Here is a 12,418-nt window from a genome sequence, read left to right on the forward strand (position 1 = left end):
AATAAAAAAGTCCCCTTGGATTAAAAAAATCTTTATTTAAACTCTGAATAAAAATTACATCAATATCAATGACGTTGCGCACATTTGTTCTCAATTGGCCGGTGCACAGGGAGGCAAAATAGCATTATCAGGCGTAAAAGTCATCGGTTGGTACGAAAACAGGTCAAGTGCGAATCTCCTGTTGCGTTTGTTTCGTTTGATTGCACTTTGTCATTATCAGCGTGTTTTCCTCCACGGTCTCTCTATCAGCGTCAGCAAGGGGTCCTGCACTGCACTGACGAGGGATAATGCATCGCCCTGCCGGTTGCATAAATATGTAATGGCCGGCGAGCACCGCGGACGGCCGGTGTCTGGGGGGTTGAGCCAGCCAGCCGGACGTGCATTCGTGACATTATGTCCATTCGCGCGACAAGATATATACTATGTGCATGTGCGACGTTATGGTATATATACGACCAAGCGCTCTCTCAACGCTGCGCCACCAATATAATGCATTATGTGTGCACTGCGAATTTTCCAGGGGCTTATTCAGACTGCAGGCCAAAAAATAATTAAAAAATTCCCAATTATTTGTCTGCATCAATTACAATTTTGTCATCCCGCGCCCTCAGATTTTTGCTTGCAAGCACACAAGAAAAAAAAACAAAATACATTTAGTATGCTCTCTCACTTGATATTCAATTTTAATTACTATAATTACAAAAATAAATTGAAAAGCTTTGGTGCAAAATATGCAAATTTTATTAACAAAGGATTGTGAAATTCTACACAAAACTTTGCGAGACTTTGATATTTTCTCAATAGGAATTCTTACTTTTAGGGATTTTTCTTTCAAAATGTTTGTCAATTGAAGAGTGCAAAAGTCTTCCAACCACGCTAAAAATCATACATATTATTTATCGTACGTAATGAGTTCAACGAAATGCGATGAGTTTAGGTGTTGAGATTGAAATTTTTTAAATGTAAAAGTTAACATATGTTTTATATTGTTGTATCTGTTTCTTTGCAGGATTCAATTTTCCAACTATTTGGAAACACAAATAATGTTTTGATCTGTTAGGAATCAAGTTTCAAGACACGCCACTGGAGCATGTGCGGAATATAGTCGGTGGTGAGACGGTTTTTACAACCCTCGGTGGACACTGCACGGACGATTATAAAAATATATTTCGAAAATGTCAGTGGCCACGGGTATACGTATCGATTTCCAAGAGAGACTCTGTGATGAACACCCTGCCGTATCTCTCTCTGTCTTTCTCTCGCTTGCACAAAGCAAAAGCCTCTGTGTGTGTGTTATTGCGATATGCTGTGAGCATTTTTAATGTGATGAAAAATAATGTCGGAGTGAGACGTAAAATATAATATTCAAGATATAAATTTTTTCGTCGGCGGCAGTTATTTTTACTTTGAAATTGCGAAATGCGTTCACAATATCTTTGGCGTCAACAAAAGACACCACTGAAATATCGGCGCGCGCTGAGAGGAAATGGAAATCATTTTTCCTCAAATTTAATATATTATATCCTTGCGTCACTCGCACAGACGGAAATGCAACTTTTGTATGCATTTATGCAGCTGTGTGAGTTTACAGAAGCGAGAAGAGAGGAGATTGTGCCTGTCTGAAAAATTAATTGTGAGGGATATATCACGCGGCGCAAACACACACATCAAAACTCTTTGTGTCCGCCGAGGAGTGAGGAAATGAGAATATTCATTTCTCATCCACACAAACTTCTCATCAGTGTGAAAAATGATTAAATATCTTTAAATGTAGGAATAATTTACTGGCGTGTTTATATGAAATTCAAGTCAGTAGTGAATTATGACAAAATTTCTTAAATATTAATTTGAAACTTTTTCATTGTCAATTTTGCATAATTATGCTATTTTGCACTACACATAAAATTTTATGCCACTTATATTCTAAAAATTAATCATTTTAAAAATAGTATCTTTTAATTTAAACATTATCTGGTGGCAATATTATTAATTGATTTTTAGTCATCGGGAAGTTTTTCAGAAATAGAGGTACCATAATAAACTGATTTTTTTTTCAAAAGTTTAATTTGGATTAAGGTGAAGGAGAAGGAAAAATTGCACTGAAATTGATTGTGGGCTCAAAAAGTACAGGATTTATGTTTTTTTAATAATAAGTGAAATTCATCCAAATTCTTTCTTATCCGTTTTTTTTTTGTTTCTTTATTATATGCAAATCAAACCTTAGAAAATTAGCTTTTCTTCACCATATTCAATACATTTCATCATGAATTTACTCGTTTAATTTTATTTGAAAAATTCATATTCCAATCAAAGCCTTTTTTGCAAAGGAATCATAGAGGCCGGTGTGTAATGAAATTCACCCCATAGCTATGCAAATACCTCTGAATCGTCGACCCACCTACCGGTCAGCGTGTGCCGAGGAATGTGCACTCCAATTAAATTGCACGCATTATTTGTGAATTATCGGTTGCGGAGGGCTGCGGGCGTGAGCCGAGTGAGTGACCTGCCATGGAATTGCTGCTTGCGCTCGATGTTATTAATTATCGCAGACGGAAATATTTGCAAATTCCGTTCGGTTCATAGACACATTTGCGCAGCACCAAAGCCGAAAATCAAACATTGCTGCAGGCACGTGGCACTCTCGGCTTTGAGTCTACACAGCTTTGTCCGTGCACCTGGGAAATTGCAGATCAAAGAGTTAAATATCAGTTTGCTTCACAGATATAAACTTACGCACACCTAGATTTTTTTTATTAAACCTATCACAAATTATTGTTTGATTTATTTAAATAATGCACTGCGACGGTGTCGTTTCTTCTAAAAATCCAATATTTCTCTCCCAATAACTGTTTTTATCAATGCATGATTTTTTCATAGAAATTTTGAAAATTGTTAACAAAATAATATTAGTCCAGAAATTAAAACAGTATGAATCGCAAAATTTTTGTCAACGGAGGTCCAATTTATCATTTTTTAATACTTTAATGATATAAATAATAAATTTTAAATAATCACAATTTAAAAGTTTTAATATAAAATCGTGTATTGTAAAAGTAAATTAATTAAAAGAAATACTCTAAATTGTAATATATTGTAAACATTAATTTTTAAATTGTTTACAGATTAATTCAATGGCATGGCTAAAAGACAACTTTAAGAAAGAAAGTGTCCAGCACAGCTCGTCGGTAGAGAGCATTTCATTAAAGTGGCTATCACTCAATCTCGCCGCTCACGTGTTCTAATTGTGTGTAATTCATCAACGTGTCAAGTGCATACAAAAATGAGTGCGCGCAGTGCTACGGCAGGCTAATGCATTTTGTGGTTGAACGACCTCAACTTCGCTCGCACCAAACGAGCGTGGAGCACGGAAAGCGTCGGTAAAACGAAAATTGTAGTAAACCATTCCTATTTAAAAAATTTAAATTCTCTCATATTTCCGTGTCGGTGCATTTGCGAGAGAGAAATGTAAAAAAAGTAGCAAACTTTTGCTGCTCTTCTCTCTCTGGCAGTCTGATATGAAAGAGGAGCGAGTCAAAGGCCATTTATATACATTTTTCTCTCTCACTCTTTTTCTCCCTGAATACAAGGGAAAAAAACAATGCAGCTCTGTCACACGAGAAGACACACCAGAAAAAACTGCATCTCTCTCTTATGAGCTGCCGGCGTCGTATGTGTATGAAAATAGAGCCCGAGTGCGTCGTCGTCTGCTTTGAGGGTGACACACTTTGATAATGCTCGACCCACTTTTGTTCTCGTCTGCATCATTTAAGTCTATTAAACTTTGATATACAAGACACAATGGCTGGTGTGCGCCGCCCCTTGAGCGTCTCTGATGTTGCACGCGCGCTCACGGGGAATTTCTTCTCTCTATATATTATCTGTCGCGTCCAAGACAAAGCGAGTTTGTTTTCTAATTAGACAAATGGAAATGCATGCAGAGGCACTTTTGCATGTATATTAAAATTAACTTGTTTGTTAAGGAAAGCTGCGTGCTTAAATTCAAAGTTGAAATTTTGCATTGCCTTATTTAATTTTTCAATGTTCAAACAATTTACATATTACATGTTTAGTAATAATTAATCAGCTTACGCAAGCAGTGGGTCGATGGATTATTAAATTTGTTAATTATTTGAGGTTTCAAAACAATAATTATTTCAATTTGGTTTAATCTACTATTTTAAAATATTAAAATCTTCTCCATAACTTTATTACTTCAAAGGACCTTAAGTGTCATAAAAATCAATGAAACATTCCATAGTTTTATTAATATAACAAAGTCTAAAAAAGTTGTTCAAATCAACTTGTTAATGCTTTGTTTGTATTTTAATAACAAACATAAAGTTTTTGTTTCTAAATGAACACAACATAAAAAATTTATGGTTACTGATTGAAAAGATATTTAGTTCAACTCTTTCATAATGTAGTTAGAAGACTGTCAAAATAAAATGAATTCGATTTAAAATTCGCACTCCTTTTCCAAAACCTTTTCTTCCTACATCACATCACGCCGGCACAGCAAAGAAATTCGAGAAATTGCAAAATTTTGCTCTTTTGTGCGGTCAAGTATAAACATTCAGAGATGATGATAAAATGGGCCGTTCATTTCCTCCCCAGCAGCTATTTCTCAAAAGGGATAAAAAGTGCCAAGATCGAGCATCGCCCTGTGGCATTGATGTGCAAACAAAAAGAAAATGGATGTGTGTGTTGCATTCGATGTATTCACTTTATATTAAAAAGCGTGGCCATTTTTTGCGCACACGTGGAGCTTTTCTCGGTATTGCACTCTTTGCGTTTCGCAAGTTCACTCACTAATGTTGTGCAGCGCATCCTTTTCTTTCATTTTCTTTTTCGCCCCGGCGCTTTCATTTGATTAATGACGCGCGAACGGCCGTGCGGCTTTTTCTAGTCATCATCAGAACGCGGAGGGAAGAAGAAAACGCGCGCAGGCAGGGCATTAGCAACGTCAAGAATATGGGACTGTCTGCCGCAGTGATTGCCACTCAAATATCAAATCGTAAAAACGTACGTCGTCCTGTTCCAGAGATGCATCCGTCCGTTTTTACGGTTGTGCAATTATTATTGCAAATGCAAATCTAGATGCTGAAAATTTTATATGCGAGCTTTTTTATTTTATATTTTCTAGTTGCTGCTTCGCTCAAAATTGTGCAAGCGGAGAGTGCGCCAGACGTCAACGTCAGTTTTGATTTCTGCTGCCATTTTTCCGCCCCGCTCTACATTTTAACTTGCGAGTGTGTCAAAGGCAGTTAAGAATAATGGACGCATTTGCATCCAACGACAGAATAAATACAATAATCTCTTTGTTAAAGTATTAAAGCACTGGCCAGCTTGAATTAAAGGTTTGGATTCAAGTCTTTTGAGAAGAATTAATAAGAATTTATAAAAAATTTAAATAAATTTATATTTATATAAATATTTTAGTTGTGTGAATATTTTGCATTGTTCACAATGAGAAGTTTTAATTGGGGGATATTCATACTTCATATGCTAAGTGAGCTTATGGGAATTGATGGTACTAATTTAGCATGTTAGTATCTCCCATTATTTTAGGAAGTTAATAAAGTTTACTAATGTATAAAAAAGTTATCGTCTCTTTATATCTCTAACCATTATAATAATCAAAAAGGATCTGAACAAGAAAAGAAGGAGAATTACCCCATTTGCTTGAAATTAGCTCTGCATCTGAAAATAAATAATATAATTCATAAAATTAATATTTGCTAAATTTGTTTTTTTTTTAAATGTTCATGAAAAAATCAATAATATGCAAAATTAAAATTGATGCCAATAAGAACGGTCAAGGTTTTCCGCCTCTGTTCCAATATTTGATCAATAAAACATTATGCATTTGTTAAGCCCAAAGTGTCTCTTCGAATCAACAGAATTTTTTACCCACTATACAAAAACAGCAAAACAACAAATAAATAAGCACTTGCAATAAATTAGACACAAGCGCCGTCACTTTCACTCCCCGAAATGGGATATGCAGGCGTGTGCTAAGTGATTTATAGGAAACAATCGATGGATTTGGCGTGTTTGTCCCGCGCCTCTAGGAAGACAAAACATATTCCGAACAGCACATTTGACCCCTTTTCTAAAACGGCGTTTCCACAGGTGGCGCGAAAATAAGCTGCACCTCACAAAAGAATCACCTGCGTGGGTTTGTGACCTCTCTGCCTTTGAAAGGCCACCGCAAAGGCGCTTAATTTTTAACTGTCTCACAGCGAGTCAAACCAACAACTTTCCCTTTTTATGTGTGAGGAGATGCAGCATTTGGAAGAGCGATAAAAAAGTCGAGAGGAATTACCTCTGATTTATCATAGGGTGACATAATCTGGTAGGACTGGCGCATAATCAATGAGACGGTTTTTTTTCAGTATAAATCTTGGCACCTGTCTTCGGCTGTCTTGTCTGTGTCTCTTTGATGAGACGCATATAATCAGTTTTGATTCATCTTCCGTATTAATTTTGTGTTTTTAAACGTGTTTTCCTTTTATCTCCACATTTTGGTGAAATGTTTTATATCCCATTCAATTTGATAGAAAAATTATTGCTTCCAAAGTAAATAAACTCATCGTCTCTTTTACTTCATTTCTCACACAGCATGGGAAGAAAAATATAATATAAAATATATCTTTCCCATTCTTGGCTTTCTATTTCCGTCGGCGACCATTTTTCTGCGGGGACATTTGGCGCACTAAACAAACTCGTAAAACCTCTGCGAAAAAGTACATAAGATGCGCGGATTTATCGAGTGCATCTTGAATTACATCAGTCACGCCCAATAAATTATTTATGACTCAATCCGCCTTGAAATCGAGTAGCGTCTCTCTCTTATTTTTACTCCGCAGAGGAAAAGAGCTCTCGCCGCAAATGGGAGAATTATTTTTCACGATATCCCCCGCGCGCGTCCATTTAATTCTATTATTCTGAAATTTATTATCAATTTCGCCCGCGGCCGAGATAAAATCGAAGAGACGTCTCGCTGCCATTTGTAATTATTAATGCACTGCAAGTTATGCCTCATTTATCAGCGCAGCCCCATTCGCCTCTGCTGCACGTACCGAGGTTTTTATGTACCATCGTTGCCACGAGATTCATAATTTATTTCGTATTAAGAATCCATCAAAGCGAGTACAGAGGAGACGAGCAAAAAGGCCAACTGTAAACACTGTGCACTTTGTTGCGTCAATTTGTTTTCCTGCCTTTGTGCACGCGCGTGTGTGAGTCATTTTGAGATCATTGTCACAAACATGGAAGTGCATTAGAAAAAACATTATTGCTTTATGTAAAATGCAAGGTGATTAAACGCATTGTAATTTTCAGAGCTTGAAAATAGTAGAAAATAAATTATCGTCAGAGTTTGGATTTCCTGTTAAGTATAATGTTTGATGTTTGAACAATTTGGCTCCATTAAATCGATTTCCTAAATTTTAGACCATTTTACATATTTGCAAAACAATCATTAAAAAAAATGTGATTGAAATATTTGCGAAACAAATATTTTGATTCTATGAATTCAAGGAACTCTCCATACAAAGGTTTTTATTTTCAAATATTTTAAAGGGATTGGATTTGAGAAGAAACTAACTCGACATATAACTCGTCCCTCCAAGTTATTCTATTTCTTGTACAGTTCAGTACATTAAATCTCTAGTTTCCTAACATATAAACTAAATTATGATCACACCACCACAGATGACATTGTTTTCCTTTGACATCTATTTCGAATTTATGATTGGTTTATATTTAGCAAAATCTTTTATCTTTGTGATATATCTTTTTTGTCCAACAATGCAATGTTACGTTCCTTCTATCAATTGTTTTATTTTTCAATAAAATTGCATCTAATAATTTTGAAAATAAATGCAAGGAAAAGCGAATCTAAAATATTTGTTCAAAATCTAAGTATATTTTTAATCATGCTAAACTAATTTTAATTGCCCTCATTTTCACCTGAAAGTTCGTTAGCTTGTTCATCAAAGCATCTCGTCGCAGTAAATATAATCCCTGCGCTCGATCCGGCTCCCAAACATTGAGCAACAATAATCGCAACAATAGCCAGGGCAAAAAGCATGTTTGAGAGCCGTGGCAAACGCAGCGGAAAAAATGCACCTGCAACGATGAAGCTGCAATAACGCTCTCGTTTCAAACAATGATGAATGCACCATCAGTGCATTTTACTTTTTTCCGCCAAATACATTAACCGCGCGCGTACCAGAGAGAAGAGTGCATTATGCAGGTGAGGTTATTGTATATATGTGTTTTAGTTTGTGCTCGCCTTTGTTGGTTGGCTCTCTCGCTCGCTTATAAATAAATATCAGTTCAAACCCCCCGCAGGTCGCTGTCAATTTTCCGCATTATAAATTCATCATCATCATTGTGCGATCATTATTAATCATGCGCGCGCGATATGATGCAATTTTCGCGTTTGACTCTCTTTGCATCAAGTTGGTCATGAATAATAACAAAGGTGTTGAATCAAACTCTCTCACCAATGTCCGTTGCAGCCCTTCAACATAATAGAGGTCACATGTAGGTCAAAAGATTTGAAAATTACAAATTATTTTTTACCATAATTAAAATAATTATATACTTATATTTTATTTATGCATAAAATAAATAAGTTAATTAAAGTTTTTGAGCTTCCACAAAAGGTTTTTAAGTGAGGTGTGGTATCTTTTTTCTGAATGTCCTTTTCAGTACAACGTGTGTAAATATCATCAGCTCTTTTACATTGGCCAAAAATATGTCTCCTCCCAGAGCTATAAGGCCCCATGGCTAATTTTCTGTGCTAAAGAGGTATTTAAATGCAAAACATTTCCTTTGGCCATCGTTTAAGGATCAAATTTTATTTGAAAAAGTTACAAGTGAAAAATAGTCTTCTTGGCACAGAATGCCCGTGATGCATTAATAAATTACATGATTGGAAAGTAATATTATTCAAATTCTATCGAAGTAAAATAAAACTCACTCTTATACAAAGAATTATAATTTTCGTACTATTTATGATGGTATCAAACTGATTCTTATAAAGGTTCCATAAAATTTAATGTGGCTTTATTTTATAAAAAAATTATCGTTTCAATTAATATAAATTTCATGCATCTTAAATTAATTGATTTATGTACATGTTGTTCTGTTCTGCGTCGCACCTTCTGTCGACTGCACGCGTGAACTTTTGCCCTATAAGGAAGTGCATGCGCGCCCAGGAGGAGCATCGTCAGAAAGCACGTTTGTGTGTACTTACATGCATGAATTTATTAATAAAGCATCAGTTGTCGGCGGCGGCATCACTCACCGCCGCCGCTGTCTCTACGGCGAATTATGCATACATGCGCAAATGCATTTCTATAAGATGCGGCGCGGCGAACACAATACGAAAAAATAAAAATATGTTAAAATTGAATAAGAGTGTGGCGATGCCCTTGCACGCCCATATTTACAATAATTCAAAGGGGGAATAACACGTGCAAACAGTAGAAATGAGTAAGCCGTCTTTTGTACGAATTGAAATTACCTCTTAGCTGAATTGAAATGAAGTTAAAAATTATCCACAGTTGATGATTTTTTTTTCAAAAATTAATCCTTTAGAATTGGCAGTGTTTTTTAACTTAAGCATTAATTTAAATTTCTTACGGATTTTATTGTGATATATTTTGCACACACAATCGGACTTGGTGGAGCCGCTTGTTTTTTATTTTTTTATAAAAACAAGGACTTACTTGCAAATTTAGAGCAAACATTTTCTGTGGAGTTATAACATACTTAAAAATTATATTTGGTTTAATTAATATGATAAAATTGTTTCGAGTTTTAAATTGAGCTTATTTTCAAATTAGATTTTTTTTTGGAAAATAATTTTACCAAAAGTTTCTGCTGTAATTAAACAAAAAAGTGAGGAATACATCGTTGGGAAATTTCCTTTGAGACAAATTATGGCGATCGCAGCGTACGCAGGTACACACAAATAAATAAATAAATCATCGACAGGCAGGCAGCACAAAGCAGTGAGATTTGCATAAATTCCGGGCTCGATTAATTATTCTCGGCGCATCTCTCGCTTTGCTGGTGTTCATTGCATTTATTATAGTTTGCAAGCACAATGCGCGGCGATATATTTGCATTGTAAACACGCGGCGGCTGTGGCGGGTTAGGCCAATGCATAAATGCAAATGGTAATAATGCATGTGTGTGTGTGCAGCTGATATGTGACACGAGGCGCGTGGCTGCAAATACGAACAGGTAGACGCGCGTCCAAAACGGACGTGCAGCTTTTTCGACCCGCGTGCGCTGCAATTATGGTGCATACACGACACACACACTCACTCGCATTTGCTCATTTTGTATTGCGACATCTTTGCACACTGTGTGGAAACTTAATTAATCTGCCCATTATATTAAGCAACCTTGTTCGCAGGGCGTCGATATCCTGCCTCGGAATATGGTTTGGAGTAAAATTGTCGCCAAACAAATTTTGTAACACTTTTCATCGAGACATTTTGAAAATTATTTATTTTAAGGAAATTTTACATTATTATTATTACGTCGTAGAGATCTTTTCCAGCATTTCAATATTGTATCATAAGAGTTCAAGGGACTTCAGCTAAATAATTTCTGTTGAATTTTCTTGCTCCGATTCTTGACGCGATAATCTGATTTTTATCCTTCTCGTCTCGTGATTCTCTGCTGTCATTTCCTTGAATACGACGATTCTGTCTGTGTGTCTTGAGGAGCAGCGTCTCGGTTCTTTGGTTAATCCTAGGTGCGATTAAAAATTGCATAATTTCCCCTTTTTCTAAATACGAGGCAACTCGGCGCAGAGCAGCGGATTAAAAATTCAGACGCATTAAAGAGACTTGAGGTATAAAGAAAGGCCATAAATTTACCTACACAAGCTGCATTAAATACGCCTCTACTATTTCTCATCCTCTTTGCCGCTCTCAACTCTAATCGCAGACTAAATCTAAGCACGCGAAAAGTGCATTTGTGGAAAGAATATAAAAATGGTGAATGAACTTCTTACTTTGTGGCTGCATGATTTTCAAGCAGCAGTGAAGAAACCCCCCGGCCTGCTCTCAAATCTTATCCAGCCGGATTAAGTCTCTCTCGGCTCACCAGGTCGGATCAATTGTGTTGCAGATTATTCCGAACCTTTAAGACAAATGCAAGGACAAATCGCCAAGTGAGTTGGAAGAAAGATTTTATCTTTACTCCTGATTGAGCACAATTGAATCTTCGCACGGATTTCACCAAGCTAAGAGGCCAAGAAAAGTGCTCTCTGCGACTATAACGTCTGAAGTAAAACGCCTAGCAAGAAATCAAACAAGTTTTTACTCTCAAATGTCAAGCAATTAGCCTTTTTATTATTTGAATTTCTTTAAATCGCTATCATTTTTTTTGGATAACAATATAATTATTTATAATTTGTATATTTTGTTTTAGCAAGTTTAATTTACAAGTGTTTAATAAAATAATTAATTGCAAGTTCTAATTATAGTTGGTTCATAAATGTTTTTTTTTTTTTTGTAAAAATGAGAATAGCTTAAACTTGCTGGATGTCAATAATAATGTCAATAATAAAATAAATCTAGCACTCTGACATATTATTTTTTTAATTTTGGTTTCTCGTTTTAATCCTGTACCTGTTTTTTTTTTTTTTTATTTTTCAAATATATTGGATATTTCGGTCTAATGACAATTGCACTGCCTAAATCATGAACTTTTAGGAACGTCTCTGGTTTTGCGTTCTCTTGATCGGTGGAAAACATGTTTACCAAAAATCTGTGCCAAATATATATCTTTTTTCAATGCTCGTGGGTGACGTCGCATTTAGACTTGAATGACGTCATAGTTGTGGGTGAGCGGAGGCGAAAAACGTGGAAAACAACAAGCATATTATTCAGAGACGCTTCTCTTTGTCGTCCCGCCTGATCGCAAGATAAATACACTCGCCGAGCTTTTCATTCACTGTCAGATAGAGATGCTTGTGTACCTGTTTTTAACTCGCGTTTAAGTTTTATTTAAGCACAGCTTTGAACGAAACGAATGGTGATGCCATTTTTCTAGGGGAAAATGATGTATTTCAATGAACAAAAACAAAGTTGAATTCACGTTCATGGAAAAGGGTGCTGGTTTTAGAAAAGCCAATTGACGTAAATTGGCGGAGATTAAGTTTATTTTTACTCAAAGTGTGCAAAAGACGTCACATTAATACGCATATAGAATACACAATAAAATTGAGAAAACATATAACTGGGATTTGCGCTTATCAATAGTGTAGTAAGTTAAGAATGATAGTATCGTCTTGCTATATAACCTGCTAGAAAATTATTTTACATTTATAAAATTTCATTATGTTATTGATCAAATAATTTTATAAACTTAAGTCATACAGACT

General features: G+C 35.7%; 1 long non-coding RNA gene across 1 annotated transcript in view; it reads left to right on the top strand.

The window, feature by feature from the left end:
- Positions 1 to 12,418, top strand: part of LOC132193769 (uncharacterized) — a 174,644-nt gene that overhangs the window by 81,254 nt on the left and 80,972 nt on the right. The gene's annotated exons all lie outside the window — the stretch shown is intronic.

The sequence above is a fragment of the Neocloeon triangulifer genome, unplaced genomic scaffold (genome assembly GCF_031216515.1).
Source record: "Neocloeon triangulifer isolate White Clay Creek 2 clone unplaced genomic scaffold, ASM3121651v1 ptg000001l, whole genome shotgun sequence".
Lineage (NCBI taxonomy): Eukaryota > Metazoa > Arthropoda > Insecta > Ephemeroptera > Baetidae > Neocloeon > Neocloeon triangulifer.